The following is a 4,361-nucleotide window of genomic DNA, read 5'->3' as shown; positions in this document are numbered from 1 at the left end:
ACAGGTCTTTCCAACTTGCCAACTTAGTTTTCATAGGCACAGTGACTCTCTTTTCACACTTATATTTCAGCAGTTTGTGTATTACTCAATTAAAGGACTCACACTAAAGTGTTTCAGGGTATAAAGAGGTTGGAGAACAAGGCAGTGATCTCAACGAGTAGGGCAGAAGCTTAGGGTACACGTGGAGCAGCCTCTCTCAGGGGTTTCTACCCTGGCTGGGGTGGGAGGATGGCTTAAAGGTTCCAGGAGCTCCTAGGAAGTGTACCCACTTTATTGTCATGGATGGGTGTGTGTGGGCTTTGGAAAGGGTCAGTAGCAAACGTCAGTTTTTGCCCATGTGCTTTACAGAGGGTGTGGAGTGGCTCCATGCAGTGAGCTGGTTAAGTGCACCTGGGTTAAGAAAGCTTCTGCTGCGTTGTTATGGTTTAATTACCTACCGTGCTATGGCCTTTTCAGCTTCTGGGGCTTCTAAGTGCTTAAATCTGGGGAACATCTCTGTCGACCCCCACATTTACCTCTGTACCCCATCAGTCACCAAGGCTCAGTGGTTGTGCCTCCCAGATATCCCCGTGGTCCCCTTGGCTTCCTCCCGGTAATGACACCGCCCCCTTCAGTTCAGCTCCTTCCAGAAAGCTGCACTGGGCACTTCCTGCTCCCATGGGCAGCCAGAAGCCATCTCTCACTCCCCTGCTTACACCTTCCTGCTTCCTCCCCTTCAGCCATTCAGCCATCACTCTGCCCCACCTGCCCACCCAGTCCTTTCACTGCTCCCCCTCCTGCCCTTTGAAGTCCAACCTTCCCACCTTGACCAGGTATGTTTCCGAGGCCCCTCCTTGCCACCTGCTCACCAAACTGCAGATAGAGGGTGTGCAAAGAGCCTGGGGCTCTGGTCCTACCAGCTGGGACCACTTATCTGTCCTAGGTGTCTTAGTTGTCCCAGCTATAAAACAGAAGTAACGGTGGCTGTCCTAGCTCTTCCCTAGATTGTTGGGGGAATCAGATAACAGAGATGAAAGGGCTTGAAAAGCGTCAAGGGCTTTGTGAAGGGCTAGCATTATTATTATTGCTGTTGTTATTTTATTTTTTATTCTGTTTTAGACTACAGCTAACAGTTTATTTTATGTTTTTATTGGAGTATAGTTGCTTTACGATGTTGTGTTAGTTTCTGCTGTACAGCAAAGTGAATCAGTTCTACATATACATGTATCCCCTCTTTTTGGGATTTCCTTACCATTTAGGTCACCAGAGAGCACTGAGTAGAGTTCTGTGCGCTATACAGTAGGTTCTCATTAGTTATCTATGTTATATATAGTAGTGTATATATGTCAATCCCCATCTCCCAATTCATCCCACCCTATTATTATTATTAATTATCATTGTTGTTATAAGCACTCAGAAACAAGACATTCAAAGCCATCGGATGGCTAGTAAGAAATGCCAAAAAGCAGCAAAAATCCACCAGGTCCTTCCCCAAGTGGCAGGCAGTGGGCAGAAGAGGTTGCGGGTGCAGAAGACCTGGATTCAAGACCTGGGTTCAAGTCAGCTTCCAATGGGATGAGGCTGCCAGGACAGCTCCCCTTCCTCAGATACAGCGACACAGTGCCTGAGGCCACAGTCCTTTAGGGGACCATGAATTGTTTCAATTCTGTTTAAAATCAGAAAGGAGAAAAAAAAGGAACTTTTAGGGCGAAGAAAATGTTCTAATATATATTATTAATATATTCTTTATACGAATGCAGTCATAAAATAGAACTTTTGTTTTTTGTTATTTGTTTTGTGTGGAGGAAGGAGCCCAGGAAGGCCAAGTCCCTGGGGTGTCTGAGAGTCAGGCGTGGCCCTGGGCCCTGGGCAAGGTTTTCACATCGTGAGCCTCAGTCTCCTGGCCTCCAGCATGGGTGTGGTTGTATGAGCCGCATGGGGATGAGTGAGCCATGCAGCCTGGGTGCTAGGCTGGGGGCTCCTCCAGCCACCCATCCAGCGGGGTCTCTGATCACTGCTCTGGCACTTGGGATGCAGTTTAAGAGAGGCCGACAAGGTCCAGGCCTCATGGGGCTTAAAGGGATTAAGATGAAGAAAGTGCGAAAGGAAAGAAAGGAAGAGGGAGTAGAGTGAACCAGATACAAGGAAACCTTTGGAGAGGACAGACACTTTCCACCTTCTCCAGCCGGTGGAACAGAGGCGGGGGAACTAGAGCAGGTGGACAGAGCTCCACCGGCCTTGCTGGGTCCCCTCCGGAGGAAGGAGCAGAGCAGCCTGAGGGACAGGAGCCCTCCACATCCCTTCCACATGCCCAGCGTCCTGGGCGTGTCGTCTGAGCGCTTGTCATGCGTCAGCATGTCCCATGCGTGCACTGAACCCCTGTGAGGCGGGAGCAGGTAACTCACCTGCCTTAGGGATGAGGAAGCTGCCACTCAGGCAGGTTAAGCCTTGTCTGTTTTCCAGGCTTGGGCGTGGCCCCTCCATCTTAGGGAACGTGTGCTCTACTTAGAAGATGCTCAGGAGGAACTGCAGACAAGCTGATGGAGGGAGAGAGGTGTGTTTGGAACAGGAAGTCTGCCCTGGATATCCCGATACCCGTGTGTGTGTGTGTGTGTGTGTGTGTGTGTGTGTGTGTGTGTGTGTGACAGAGATTTATCACCTACGGGCACATCCCAGCCCACAGCCCCACCACATACACACAAAAACGCCCCTATGCAGTTGTCACCCAACATGCTTAACCCGCATGCAGGCGTAACTTCCATCCTGGGAGGTGACACAGCAGGCGGAAGAAAATGTTTGGCCTCCTTCATTCTGAATTCAGACACTACCCTGCCAAGCACCCCAGGACAGACTGCAGGGGCGACGTGTACCCTTCCTAGGAGGCCGTGCATGGCCAGCTTCCCCAGCCCTGGGTCCCATCAGGATCCTCCTCTGTGCCGCCTGGGAGTGTGTGTGGCGGAGAGGGCCTCCCAGCGCAGCCCTGTAGCCCCTCTGGGCCCCGGGGCCCCTCCTAGCCTGCTGGGCAGCCTGCTGGGAGGATGAGGGCTGCGGAAGGCGGGCTGAGGAGGGGGTGGGGCAGGCATCAGGAGGGAGCACCAATGGGGGCCCTGGTCCCTCTCCCCGCCGGCCTCCTGCCAGGACCCCTGCCAACTCCCCATTCCACTCCCCCCACCCCCCGCCCTGGCTCCAGGCCTGGCAGCCTGCCCTTTACCACTCTCACGGTTCAAAAGAGGGGGTGGGGAGACCCCACTGAAGCACAGCCTCCGAAGTGTGTCTGGAAACTCCTGTGGAGCCTGGGTGCGGGTCGGGGGGCCCTGACTCCCCCTGGGCCTCAGTTTCTCCCAGGAAGACCCACCTAGAGCCTAGAACCTAGACGAGCCTAGAGGAACCCTGAGGACGGGGTGGTGTCAGGCATGCGTGTGCTCCCCACCCGGCCTGGCAGGCTGTGGGCGTTCTTGGCAGGAGCCAGCCAGTCCTGGGCTCTGCAGGAGGAGCCCGGATGGGGGTGGGAGGCTGCCAGCTCTGGGGAAAGGAGCAGCACAGCCTCCGGGCTCCCGAGGAGGGGCCTCCATCCTCCCCACCCAGAGAGGCTGGACCCCAAAGGGCAGTGGCCTCCTGCTGATGGAGGAGGGCACGCGGCTGTTGTCTTGGGTCATGGGTGGCCATACCCCGCACCCCGAAGATCCCTGGCTCAAAAGCGCTCTGGGACAGATCGCTGGCCGTCTCCGAAGACCCGGGCCTCAGTCTCCACTTCTGTGCAACGAGGGGCTTCCGCTTCAGCTGCCTGGGCGGGGCCGGGCTCTGAGCACGCGGATCTCGAGGACTTTGGGAGCCGCCCTCTCCACCCCACTACGTTCACCTCCCTCCCAGATCAGCAGAGGGGCTGTGGAACCCAGATGCTAGAACCCAGGGCCTCAAAACCCAGTTCCCGGGATCCCAGACTCCAGAGCCCCAGCCCAGGGAACGCTGGACCAGGAACGCGCTCCAGAGCTTGGGCTGCTGCGGGTAGAGTGTAAACTCTTCACTGTCCTCCATGCAGCTCAGTGCTTTGCATTGTCTCCCAGGCCCAGGGCCGGGCAGAACGGAGCTCTTCCTGCAGAATCTTGGGGCTCTTCTCCGGAATCTCCCAGTCCCCGAGCCTGGGTGAGTGAATTCTGCCACCGGGGCTCAACCCCATCCTGGAGGCTCCTGTCATTACACTGCAGGGTCACCGGGAGGGAGCAATGTCCACATCTGTGAAGGAGGAAACCAGGGACCCGCGGAGCTCACCCACCAACCCACCCATCCTTCTCAGAACAGGACTGCAGTGTCCTGAGGATGCCTTGCTGGCCCTGGCCCCAGCGGCTGCTCAGGATGGGGCGAGGCTCCAGGAGACCCAGGGG

At 55.7% G+C, this 4,361-nt stretch overlaps 1 long non-coding RNA gene across 1 annotated transcript; it reads right to left on the bottom strand.

The window, feature by feature from the left end:
* Positions 1-1,296: 1,296 nt before the first annotated feature.
* Positions 1,297-3,323, bottom strand: LOC113627681 (uncharacterized). Its single transcript, XR_003435652.1, has 3 exons — positions 3,200-3,323; positions 2,385-2,516; positions 1,297-1,645 (listed from the first exon to the last, which is right to left on the bottom strand). It is a non-coding gene; the product is annotated as an uncharacterized LOC113627681 (long non-coding RNA).
* Between the last annotated feature and the right edge of the window lie 1,038 nt (positions 3,324-4,361).

Source organism: Aethalodelphis obliquidens, unplaced genomic scaffold (assembly GCF_003676395.1).
Source record: "Aethalodelphis obliquidens isolate GAN/ISIS:26980383/991018 unplaced genomic scaffold, ASM367639v1 scaffold21, whole genome shotgun sequence".
Taxonomy (NCBI): Eukaryota; Metazoa; Chordata; class Mammalia; order Artiodactyla; family Delphinidae; genus Aethalodelphis; species Aethalodelphis obliquidens.
This window is presented reverse-complemented; position numbering and strand designations above follow the sequence as displayed.